The 13,248-nt window shown below is 36.9% G+C and overlaps 1 long non-coding RNA gene across 1 annotated transcript; it reads left to right on the top strand.

The window, feature by feature from the left end:
* The first annotated feature begins 3,333 nt into the window (after positions 1–3,333).
* Positions 3,334–8,956, top strand: LOC130051827 (uncharacterized). Its single transcript, XR_008800088.1, has 2 exons — positions 3,334–3,524; positions 8,886–8,956. It is a non-coding gene; the product is annotated as an uncharacterized LOC130051827 (long non-coding RNA).
* Positions 8,957–13,248: the final 4,292 nt, after the last annotated feature.

Here is a 13,248-nt window from a genome sequence, read left to right as displayed (position 1 = left end):
ACAAGTTTGAGGATGTGAAAAAGTGAAGATAACGAACAATATCAATCTCATAAATCCTATGAAGAATAAACATTGAGTAGGGAAACCATGGACTCCTGAAATACCAGAAATAGGAGTAAGCATTTTCTGTTGACTGGTCACTCCCACTGTGAGCCATAAATCTTGATAAGGTAAGCAAAGCAATCGGTAGTAAAATATGCATGTAAAGAAAGAATTGGTGTGAAACACTACAGACGGCATTGGACATAATGACAGGTTGTATCATTATAGGATCATAAAATTTGCGATATGCTGACTTCAACATGAAACCTTTGAAACCCCTGTAACATCAACTTATTTATCAGTGGTTAATAAAGTTATCGTACGCAGAACATGCTCTCGCATATCAAATCAGTTTAGAGACATAAACACCATCTGCAGGTGATGATAGATTGCTACTAAAGCAAAGTCGTAATCGAGATCAAAATATCCCTTCGTTCCCTGTAGTGACGTTGTGATAACTTCCGGTTTCACATCGTCATTCCCTTATGGTCTCGGAGGTCACATGATACATGTACCTTGATACTATATAAGCCGAGACAAATCGGGATGATAAGCATTCTGTGTTTGACGGCCGGGATGAAAGGTAGCCAGAAAAGAATAAGGTTTTGTAAGTATAAACTGAATAAAGTCTTACATGCCTGAGATAGGCTTTCGAGACTTTGAGTATATAAATATATTATACTGTTTAGCTGTCTTGTATACTGACGAGAAGCTAGAGCGCTTTAGTCCCCGACAGGCGCGTGCGCTTTAGTCCTTGAAAAGCGCATACGCTTAAGGCCCTGATAAGTGCGTGCGCTGCAGAAAAACGAAGTGATTATTATGTAAATACTTGTAATTATACCCCCCGAACGAAGTTCAGGGGGGTATATAGGAATCACTCTGTCTGTCTGTCCGTCCGTCTGTCTCCAGATTCGTGTCCGGGCCATAACTTCTTTGTTCTTTGACATAGGCATACCATATTTGGCACACAGGTGGATCACCATGAGACGATGTGTACATTCATGACCCCTTTATGACCTTGACCTTTGATCTCAAGGTCAAAATTATAGATTTATGCCATGGATTTGTGTTCGGATTATATCTTCCATTTTCTTCTACAAAGGCATACCATATTTTCACCTCTATATGACCTTGACCCTTGACCTTAAGGTCAAAATTAAAGGTTTTTTTACAATGGATTCGTGTCCGGGCCATAACTTATTTGTTCTTTGATATAGGCATACCATATTTGACACATGAGTGTATCACCATGAGCCGATGTGTCATGTACCTTCATGACCTCCATATGACCTTGACCTCAAGGTCAAAATTAAAGGTTTTTTACAATGGATTCGTGTCCGGGCCATAACTTATTTGTTCTTTGATATAGGCATACCATATTTGACACATGAGTGTATCACCATGAGCCGATGTGTCATGTACCTTCATGACCTCCATATGACCTTGACCTCAAGGTCAAAATTAAAGGTTTTTTATAATGGATTCATGTCCGGGCCATAACTTCTTTGTTCTTTGTCATACCATAAGACATGGGTGTGTCACCATGAGATTATGTGTCATGTACATTCATGGCCCCTTTATGACCTTGACCTTTGATCTCAAGGTCAAAATTATAGGTTTATGCCATGGATTTGTGTTCGGACTATATCTTCCATTTTCTTCTACAAAGGCATACCATATTTTTACACTCAGGAAAGAGGTAATTTATACCTATCAACAACACCCTTTGGGAGATTGGGGTAAGCGGGGGGTATTCTTAGTGAGCATTGCTCACAGTACATCTTGTTTAAATCTGTGATTGAGAAATATGTTTTGCTGATCTATTCAGGTAGAATAGCCGAATCCCAAAACGAACCCAGAAACGTTACACTACATTTATAATGTGGGAAGATAACAATGGAGAAGCTTAAGTAATTCCGTATGTCATATTAAATTTGAGATGTTTGTTCGCCGTAAACGAACTCGTGTATCCGTAAAATATCCAAATATAAAGCAGCTCTGGAAGACTCTATGGTGTATTTTATTTGGAGTTCACTGGGATATATCGAATCGACGTATGGATGAAATTGAGTACTGTTAATTGTTGTATCTTTTATTTCGAGTTTATTGGGATATACCGAATCGACAAATGAATGAAAATGAGTATTGTTATGAGCATAAGGGTTACCACGAATTACCACTCTTGCATCAGCTCCAAGGCAGTGAAATTTGAATATTGCTAAATCAAGTAGACGTGCAGGTATTGACTATAATTAGAATTCCTGTGTTGTCCTTTGATAGGAAGCAAAGGTGGAAGACTGTATGGTATCTTTTATATTGCGTTCAATGGGAAATATATTAAATCGACATTTATGAAAGTGAACATTATCGATAGAAAAAACAATGCCGATGTACCTAAATGTCGAGTTGAAGGCCACAGCAAGAGATTTTTCCTTCTCGTGTAGAAGCTTTTAGATAAATTCTGTCTCGTAATAATATAAAAACAGGTCAGCTAATAAAAGTACACAATTTGTACTCGTGAGTTGATTTTATTGATTGGATCTTGTTTAACGTCTCGCTTGAGAATTTTCACTCATATGGAGACGACGTCACTATTGCTGCTGAAGAGTTGCAAAATTTAGGTCTATGCTCGGCGCTTAAGGCCTTTGAGCAGGGAGGGATCTTTTTCGTGTCACACCTGCTGTGACACGGAACCTCGGTTTTTGTGGTCTCGTCCAAAGGACCGCCTCATTTACTAGCAGTCGCCTTTTCCGACAAGCAAGGGTTACTGAGGACCTATTCTAAGCCGGATCCCCACGGGAATGTACCCATGAGAATTCTAACAGACTTTTTGGAAGAGTTGATCACCAAAGACTACATAAATATTGGCAATGAGGAACTCCAGAATCTTAAATGTGAAATCACAGTGATGAAATGAAGCCAAAATAATTTTGGATACTTGATCTCAAGATATGGATATTTCCGAAACTATAATGTCAAAAAACCTTTAGTATTTAATTCATCGTAAGAAATGATCGTATAAAGCGTTGAAATGTCATACATTTTGATACTGTTGAATTTGAAAACGTTTTGTGATTACATGTATTTGTAAAACAGTTCTTCCTCAGCATTTATGCAGCAAAACGGAGAACGTGGATCCAGATAGGCACACATATTTGTTTTCCTCAAATTAAACAGGTGCTTGAAATTCAGCTTCCAGTCAAACCACTCGGTCCTCTAGTTACAACACGACAATGATGAAACACGCATCTTAGTTCAATCACAAGCTGACGTCCAGTAAAGTAACTCGTGTCTAGTAGAGACGACCTGAATCCGGTGGTCAGATTTGTTTGGGTTACGTTTGGACGTGAACTGATGTGCAGCTGTGTGAGGTAGACAGAGTAAAAGAGAGTGGGACGGAGAATGAAGGAACGGAAGAGGGAGAAAGGGAGGAGGAGACATATCCACGTATAAGACGTGGCTCTCGTTTTATCAAACCCAAGGTAATACGTAGTTCAACTGTTACATCAGTATAGCCAAGAAAACTTTTTCTACAATCATTCATATTTCTTCTCTTTAAATCCACCATTGATTTCAGTCGGAGTTGATAATGTGTGCTTTTGTCGTTAGGTTGGAGTTGATAGCGTGTGGTTTTATCGTTAGGTTGGAGTTGATAACGTGTAGTTTTGTTGTTAGGTTGGAGTTGATAACGTGTAGTTTTGTTGTTAGGTTGGAGTTGATAATGTGTGTTTTTGTTGTTAGGTTGGAGTTGATAACGTGTAGTTTTGTCGTTAGGTTCGAGTTGATAACACGTAGTTTTGTTGTTAGGTTGGATTTGATAACGTGTAGTTTTGTTGTTAGGTTGGAGTTGATAACTTGTAGTTTTGTTGTTAGGTTGGAGTTGATAACGTGTAGTTTTGTCGTTAGGTTGGAGATGATAGCGTGTGGTTTCTGTTGTTAGGTTGGAGATGATAACGTGTGTTTTTGTTGTTAGGTTGGAGTTGATAACGTGTGGTTTTGTCGTTAGGTTGGAGTTGATAACGTGGTTTTTCTTGTTAGGTTGGAGATGATAACGTGTGTTTTTGTTGTTAGGTTGGAGTTGATAACGTGTGGTTTTGTCGTTAGGTTGGAGTTGATAACGTGTGGTTTTGTCGTTAGGTTGGAGTTGATAGCGTGTGGTTTTGTCGTTAGGTTGGAGTTCATAACACGTAGTTTTGTTGTTAGGTTGGAGTTGATAACGTGTGGTTTTGTTGTTAGGTTGGAGTTGATAACGTGTAGTTTTGTTGTTAGGTTGGAGTTGATAACGTGTGGTTTTGTTGTTAAGTGGGAGTTGATAACACGTATTTTTGTTGTTAGGTTGGAGTTGATAACGTGTGGTTTTGTCGTTAGGTTGGAGTTGATAACGTGGTTTTTTTTGTTAGGTTGGAGATGATGGCGTGTGGTTTCTGTTGTTAGGTTGGAGTTGATAACGTGTGATTTCTGTTGTTAGGTTGGAGTTGATAACTTGTAGTTTTGTTGTTAGGTTGGAGTTGATAACGTGTGGTTTTTGTTGTTAGGTTGGAGTTGATAACACGTAGTTTTGTTGTTAGGTTGGAGTTGATAACGTGTGGTTTTTGTTGTTAGGTTGGAGTTGATAACGTGTCGTTTTTGTTGTTGGGTTGGAGTTGATAACGTGTCGTTTTGTCGTTAGGTTGGAGTTGATAACACGTAGTTTTGTTGTTAGGTTGGAGTTGATAACGTGTGGTTTTTGTTGTTAGGTTGGAGTTGATAACGTGTGGTTTTGTCGTTAGGTTGGAGTTGATAACGTGTAGTTTTGTTGTTAGGTTGGAGTTGATAGCATGTGGTTTTGTCGTTAGGTTGGAGTTGATAACGTGTGGTTTTGTTGTTAGGTTGGAGTTGATAACACGTAGTTTTGTTGGAGTTGATAACGTGTGGTTTTGTCGTTAGGTTGGAGTTGATAGCGTGTGGTTTTGTCGTTAGGTTGGAGTTCATAACACGTAGCTTTGTTGTTAGGTTGGAGTTGATAACGTGTGGTTTTGTTGTTAGGTTGGATTTGATAGCATGTGGTTTTGTCGTTAGGTTGGAGTTCATAACACGTAGTTTTGTTGTTAGGTTGGAGTTGATAACGTGTGGTTTTGTCATTAGGTTGGAGTTGATAACACGTAGTTTTGTCATTAGGTTGGAGTTGATAACACGTAGTTTTGTTGTTAGGTTGGAGTTGATAACGTGTAGTTTTGTTGTTAGGTTGGAGTTGATAATGTGTGGTTTTTGTCGTTAGGCAGGAGTTGATGACACGTAGTTTTCTTGTTAGGCAGGAGTTGATAACGTGTGGTGTCCTTAGGTTGGAGTTGATAATGTGTGGTTTTTGTTATTAGGTGTTGATAACGTGTGGTTTTGTTGTGTTGAAGTTGATAACACGTCGTTAGATTGGATGGTTGGAGTTGATAACGTGGTTTTTGTTGTTGGGTTGGAGTTGATAACGTGTGGTTTTGTCGTTAGGTTGGAGTTGATAACGTGTTTGGTTGGAGTTGATAATGTGTGGTGTTTGTTGTTAGGTTGGAGTTGATAATGTGTGGTGTTTGTTGTTAGGTTGGAGTTGATAACGTGTAGTTTTGTCGTTAGGTTTGAGATGATAACGTGTGGTTTTTGTTGTTAGGTTGGAGTTGATAACGTGTAGTTTTGTCGTTAGGTTGGAGATGATAACGTGGTTTTTGTTGTTAGGTTGGAGTTGATAACGTGTGGTTTTTGTTGTTAGGTTGGAGTTGATAACGTGTGGTTTTGTCGTCATGTTGGAGTTGATAACGTGTGGTTTTTGTCGTTAGGTTGGAGTTGATAACGTGTGGTGTCCTTAGGTTGGAGTTGATAACGTGTGGTTTTGTCGTTAGGAAGGAGTTGATGACACATAGTTTTGTTGTTAGGCAGGAGTTGATAACGTGTGGTGTCCTTAGGTTGGAGTTGATAACGTGTGGTTTTGTCGTTAGGCAGGAGTTGATGACACATAGTTTTGTTGTTAGGCAGGAGTTGATAACGTGTGGTGTCCTTAGGTTGGAGTTGATAACGTGTGGTTTTTGTTATTAGGTGTTGATAACGTGTGGTTTTGTTGTGTTGAAGTTGATAACACGTCGTTAGGTTGGAGTTGATAATGTGTGGTTTTGTTGGTAAGTTGGAGTTGATAAGGTGTAGTTTTGTCATTGAGTTGATAACAAGCATTTTTTAAAGTTAGGTTGGAGTTGATCAATAACAGTTTTTTGTCGTTAGATTGGAGCAGATCGATAACAGTTTTGTCGTTAGGTTGGAGTTGATCGATAACAGTTTTTTCGTAAAGTTAGAGTTGGTAACATGCAGTTTTGTCGGTAGGTTAAAGTTGATAACAAAGTTTTGTAGGTGAGTGGAGTTGATAACACGTAATTTTGTTACATGCGTTATGTTTGTTTAATGTCCCTGCTTGTTTTTAAGCAGGTGTCTATTTAACTTCTCCCTGCTTGTTTTTAAGCAGGTGTCTATTTAACTTCCCTGTTTTTTAAGCAGGTGTTTAACTTCCTGCTTGTTTTTAAGCAGATGTCTATTTAACTTCCCTGTTTGTTTTTAAGCAGGTGTCTATTTAACTTCCCTGTTTGTTTTAAGCAGGTGTTTATTTAACTCCTTCCTGTTTGTTTTTAAGCAGGTGTTTATTTAACTTCCCTGTTTGTTTTTAAGCAGGTGTCTATTGTCTTGATTATATTGTTCTAGAATTGTTTTTATTTCGTCTTCTACTTTGTTGAGTGTTTTAATTGAGATACATCCTTGATTCTTCTCATTATGTGTGTAAGATTGCATCTTTGTAAGTGTATTTGAAATGAAACTCAAAATACACAACAGAATCACTTAAATGATAATGTATCAGACGTATTCTTAACAAAGGCCGCAATGTCTTTTGGGTTGAATACGATAGTATAGGTCAAGGGGGTCAAAGTTCAATTCAATTCATCATGTATTTTCCCAAAAATTGTGTATAGCTTGATATTGTCTCGCATTTGTAATCTTCGGTGCTTGACGACCGAATCATTGGTGCTTGACGACCAAACCATTGGTGCTTGACGATCGAATCATTGGTGCTCGAGGACTGGACCTACTCCACATTTTTTTTTATAAGGGGGGGGGCTGTCGTCAAATAAATATATATTTCAAAATATGTCCCAAACAAACAATTAAAAAACAAATTAATGTAGAATTATGTTATATTTAAATACATATGTAATGAGTAAAATATGAGAAAACCGGCGTTCAATCCTCGTGAGAAACAGACAAAGTACGTGTTCTCTTTTGCCCCACCCTATACCTCTCCCTTAGCCTTCCTTATAAACACATGAAATACGGATTAGAATTGTTATTGGTGAAAGTTGCAGTCCTTTTTCCAACTTTCTTTTTATTGTGTATTATAAAGGGGGGAAAACAACAGAAAGCAGGTTTAATTAAACAGGTAAAATTGGAATTTCTAACTGAGAAAATTTATATCGATAGATCTGCAAAATTATGACATCATATACATCATACATGTATAGGATAACCCTATGTAATAGGTGCTTTATGTGACTACCCATGTACAGGGGCAAGTAGATATTTTAAAAAATTGAAATAAATAGGATTAATTTAGGTGTCTTCATTTACTTTTGTTGCCATGATGACCAGTTTTGAAAATCAGGAACAGTCAGTGTTTTTCCTACACGTATATTTAGAATTAAAAGTATATATAATTTGGGTCAACAAGTGCAATGTACTTAAACATACACAGAACTCACTTAAGTGCACAGTCTGTCCTGACATTTCATTGACAGATATATAGGGTCATTTTGTTTAGTTGCACTAGCAATGATTCAGTGTGGTTAACATCGGGATCAGGGTTTCTTTCCAAAAATTATGTACATGATGATACATTCTCTCATCTGAGGGAGCGCTACGCAAGCTTCACTTTCATTTCTGTTATCGTCTGATAATAGTTCGGCTAACCACATGATCTCGCACGGACAAAATGGCGTTTTTTACTCCAACAGAAAGACATGCTTCTGTTCTTTGTGTATTGTCAGATTTTCATCATATAATCTCGCTAGTTTTTCTAATGTAGAGTCCATAGTTACGAAGAGAAAGTGAAATTAATACATTTGACAAGACAAAATAGTTCCATAAATATGGAGGTTGCACTAACGTAATACAGCGTTTCGATACCTACCAATGTGTTTTTAACTCATAAATGTATGTTTTATTTATGAAAATGATGCAGATTGATTTTATTTTCAAAGATGCTCTGTTTTACAAAATTCTTGTAAATCAGACGATAACAGAGGTGTTGTGGGGCGTAGCGTAACGCCCTCTGGTGAGAGATTGGTGATGATATTGTCTCGTAAATGCTTTACATCCGAATCATTAGTGTTTGAAGACGGGACCCACTCCAAAGTCTTAGAAAGGGGGAAGGGGTGTAGTCAAATATGTATTTATATTCAAAGTATGTTCCATACAAACAATATAAAAGAAAACACATATGAGCATCAGCTCCTCTCAACAACAAACGCCCATTTTAACTCAGTTTAGCAATAGTGTAATACTTGTCCGGTTGATATGCTACTTAGATATTTACTCTTATCAGGCATATCAGAGAAGTTTATTTTTAGACAGTTGACTTCTTGTAAAAAAAATAACTTTTACAAATTAAGGAAAAATGATCAACCTCTGTCATATACCAGAGTACGAGAGTTAGTTTTATCGCACGCTTTACTGTATGTAAAAGTTTACGCCATTCGAAGGCTCTCTCTCAGTACAGTCAGACGTTTCCCCGCCCTCACATATTGATCCTTTTTTATTGATTATTATTTGTGTTTTTGTCTTTGTAGATATGAGTTTCGACAAGAGAAATTAAAATTGTATATTTTGATTCATTAAACTGCACTTGCGAGAGCGCTTCTGTAACTATATACGTGTTGTTATTTATTTTATAAATTATTTATGTTCGTTTGAGTGGAAACGAATAAGAACATAATAGAAGGGGAAAAAAACCCAAAACAACCAAGCATCAAAGATGACATTTAAAGGATTTGCACAGGTGATATGTCAATGAGACAGAGGGGATTTTTTTTTTTCGGACTCTTTCACAGTTTTTGCTCACTTGTGGAAGTCCTTGGGCATGTGCCTAAAATTCTGGTGGTCTTTCCGAGTTTCATCTAAGTCAATTGATATGTTAGATTCGATCGCATACCCGCTACACAAACAGGATCTCTTCTGGCTAAAAGTGGATGTTCAGCTACAGTTTATAGTCACACTTATTGGGGATAATGTTGATCACCCTTTGTAGAACATTATCTGGCAAGCGTTTGTAAGAAATATGGTGGGTCACAAACAACAAACCGTTGACTCGGGAAAATGTTAAAATTCTACTGTTTTCAGTTAAAACACGGACTCTGCACAATATTGCATCACATGTACATGCTTGCAGCGAATTTGTACTTAAGGATGCTTATATAATGGGGTTTTATCTTTCAAATTCAAGAAGATTAAAATATATGGATGACTAGAGTTCGTACGTGTAATACATAAAGAAGTACCTTGCTTATAGACATCTGTTTTACTCTTTGCAATGAACAACTTTAGATACGATTCATAAAAAGTTAGATGTGACCTTCTTATATTAACAATTTCAGAAAACCGTAAAAATCCGGCATATCCTAAAAGAAAAATACAAGTACGCAGTTCATATAAAGATGCATTATCTCGCCCAAACTTTTCAACAACGGCTGTCAAAACAGCTGGTGAAACTGGTTCTTTCTTATTTACAGGTTGACTGTGTTCTCTAATACAACCTTCTCTTACGAACTTAACTAAGTCAGAGTCACAAGGATTGTATAATCCCGACATATTATGTGCCCAAGTAATAGTATAAGTAGCCTCTTCAATCTTTGAAGAGGACTTGAACGTTTTTGCAAGATAAGTCAGATATATTGCAACATGGACATCAGTAGCTGGTAAATAATTAATATTCGGTGTAAATGTCTTGCACCACTTGGAGAAATTGTTGAAGGCATACCTATATTTCTTTGTTGTATTTTCTGCTTTCGACTTCAAGCAGTAGTTGGTTAAGGACTCGGCGAGTTCCAAAAGAGATGGATCCTGGGCGCTGTTAAACAGAGATGTCCACCTACCAACCGAAAATATTTCTGCAAAACGTACAAAGTGAATAACAAATTAAAATATCAATCAAATCAGTTCAATTCAGTGTGTATCAGGGCCAAATCTCTGCAATACACAACTCGTAAAACTTTCGTTTGAGTAAAATTTCTATTTCATGTACATGTACACGAGTATCTAAAACCAAGAAAACTATAATCCAGCGTCTGCAGTACAATAGCGTACCAGGACCTTAAACAATAATATGAATTTTTTTATCAATATTACTCATAATTCATCTGCAGTACCACTGTATCAGGTCCATTAATTTCTATATGCACACCAGGAACACTATCCACTGCAATGTACATATCACAAACAACACAAGAACAAGCATGCCTAATGATCACCATGCGTAACAACATTCGATGATTATTATACATCACAACCCACTGGTATCAAGTCTTATTACTAATACTGGTGATAAAAACCTGTCCAAACCAAAAACCGTGTTTTTGTTCTGACCCTGTACATAGATTCCAGACACATCTTTGAACTCTAAAATATCTGACATATTCATGAGTGGCACATTTGTCTTTATATATGTAAAGCCAAAAAGAAGCCGATTTCCACTTTGGCACCACTAATGTTCCTACAGCTTTGCTACTTATGAGATACTTTACAGTTTTTATAACTAAGAAAATAGGCGGAACTAACCAATTATTTTCTAACTCCCACTTTTGCGTAAACGAATCGACAGCTTCTGTGCCTGGGTTCCAAAAAAGCGAATTAAATCTATGCAATTTTTTGTTTTTTGCACTAACAAATCTATCAATAGTATGTGGACCATGTAAAGAGTCAATAAACTCGAAAAATTCATGAGACACACCCCAGTCTTCATAATCAGCAAGTTTACTTAAATAATCAGCTTTTTTATTTTTGTCTCTAGGGATCCACTGAATATCGATAGAAATACTATGCTTCCTGCAGAATGAAAATATATTGAAAGCTATTTTTGTAAATCTCTTTTCATACTACCAGACTGCAAAATATGCACACAGCTCTGGTTATCTGTGAACCATTTGACACATCTTATTAAACAACATTTTATCAAATGATACTAAGGCTAATTCTATTGCCCTCATTTCTCTCCATGTTGAACTTCTGTTCATTTCATGTTCATTCCACATCTGGTGGAAAAACTGTTGGTCTAATCCCATTGTATATGCTCCAGCACCTACAGCGCTAGCATCTGAATACACTAGTGTACTCTGTCTCTCTGTAATCTTAATTTTTCTTTCATTGTAATTTCTGATATTCTGTAACCAAAATTTTAATTCTTTCATCGTGTTAACAGAAAACTTGAAATGTAGTAAACTGTCTCATGAAGTTTTTAAAACAATTTCCATATAGCAATATCTTGTCATCAATCTGCAAACATTACCCATAACTGAATGCAATGACATTATTTTGCCGACCACTCTGGCCAGTGCCCTAGCTGACTCTTTAGGTAAATCTGAAAGAAACTGAACAATGTTTGCCTCAATGTCTTGAATTCTTCTTTCTGGAATAGAAATATTAAATGCTTCTGAGTTCCATCTGATACCCAACCACTCTAAATCTTGCACTGGAATGAAAATAGATTTTTCATGATTTATTAAAAATCCTGCCTTATCTAAGGATGACTTGATGAAACTGGAAATTCTCTGACACTCTTCAAATGACTCTGACATGGCTATGCCATCATCTAAATAAAGAACAATCTTTATATTGTTAGAACGCCAATTCTTGACCATAGCCCTTAAACATTTGGTGAATATATAAGGGGTTGTAGACAAACCAAACGGAAGAACTGTAAAACAGTAGTAATTATCTTTCCACTGAAAACCAAGGAATGTTTGACATTCCTTACAAATATCTATATGGTGGTAACCCGATTTCAAGTCAAACTTAATGCAGAAGTAATCTTTCTCAAAATATTGTAAAGTCACTTTATAATCTTCAAATTTTACTTTGTCTCTTTTCAAATATGAATTTAACACACTAAGATATAAAATCAAACGCTTCTTTTCTCTGTTTTCTGCGACACTCAAGGGGCTTACTACAAATGGTCTGAATGGTACCTGTATAACACAACCTGATTTAATTAAGTCTTCAATGCTTTCTGAAACAAAGGAAAAGTTCTGTGAAGCAGATTTGTTATTTTTCATGTGAATTCTAGGTGGGTTAGCTGCAAAAGGAATGTTATACCCATTTTTAATAATTCTCAAAATATCATCGAAAGCACCTATCTTTTTCCAGAAATCATAATGATTGTGCAAACTATTCTTCACCCCTGTATACGACTCATTTGAATTTCTTATCGATAAGAACTTGTGATGTTCCATCATTATCTCATTATCTGTTATCTGATCAAACATATCTACAGGTAATATATACTTATCATCAATATCACTTTGAACTGGAGCCTGTACTGCTGGTGTATTGAATGTTAAGGGGACATCTTGTTTTCCAATGCCCAGTCTGGAAGCACTTGTAGCAGACGTTGCTGGGCTGAGGTGTCCGTCTACTACCTGAGCGAAAGGGCTGGATAAACTGACTGGTGCCGGCTTGTTGTAAAGAGTTTGTCTGTTGCAATGCAAGCGCTGAAAGCTGAGCAGCAGATGGGACGGGTTTATTATAGGATTGGAAACGAGACTTCTTGTTTTGTTTACTGCTCCTGAGGGCTCTGTTCTCGGCGCTCCTGATCTTTTTCTCGTCATCCGAGTCATCGGCGATATCATTACATTGATACTCCTATACCGTCTTCCACCCTGCCGGGGAGCCGTCTGCAATTCTGATATACTTTTGTCTGGTTTTAAGCTTTTCATTAATTCTTTTAACAACTCTTTCATTGTGAGAAGATAAATCTCTTAGCTTATCAAGCTCTTCTAACAGTTCCTCGTTAAACAAATATTGTACCTTATTTCCCTCGTATTTCAGCTTACCAGCTATGTTTTCTTTGAGTTTCTTAGAAAGTTGTTGAGCTGAGGATTTACTGTCTTCCTGAAGTTTCTCTGATAATTGCTGAAATTGGGTGGAAATCGCAGTTGACAA

The sequence above is a fragment of the Ostrea edulis genome, chromosome 2, assembly GCF_947568905.1.
Source record: "Ostrea edulis chromosome 2, xbOstEdul1.1, whole genome shotgun sequence".
NCBI classification, from domain to species: domain Eukaryota; kingdom Metazoa; phylum Mollusca; class Bivalvia; order Ostreida; family Ostreidae; genus Ostrea; species Ostrea edulis.
This window is presented reverse-complemented; position numbering and strand designations above follow the sequence as displayed.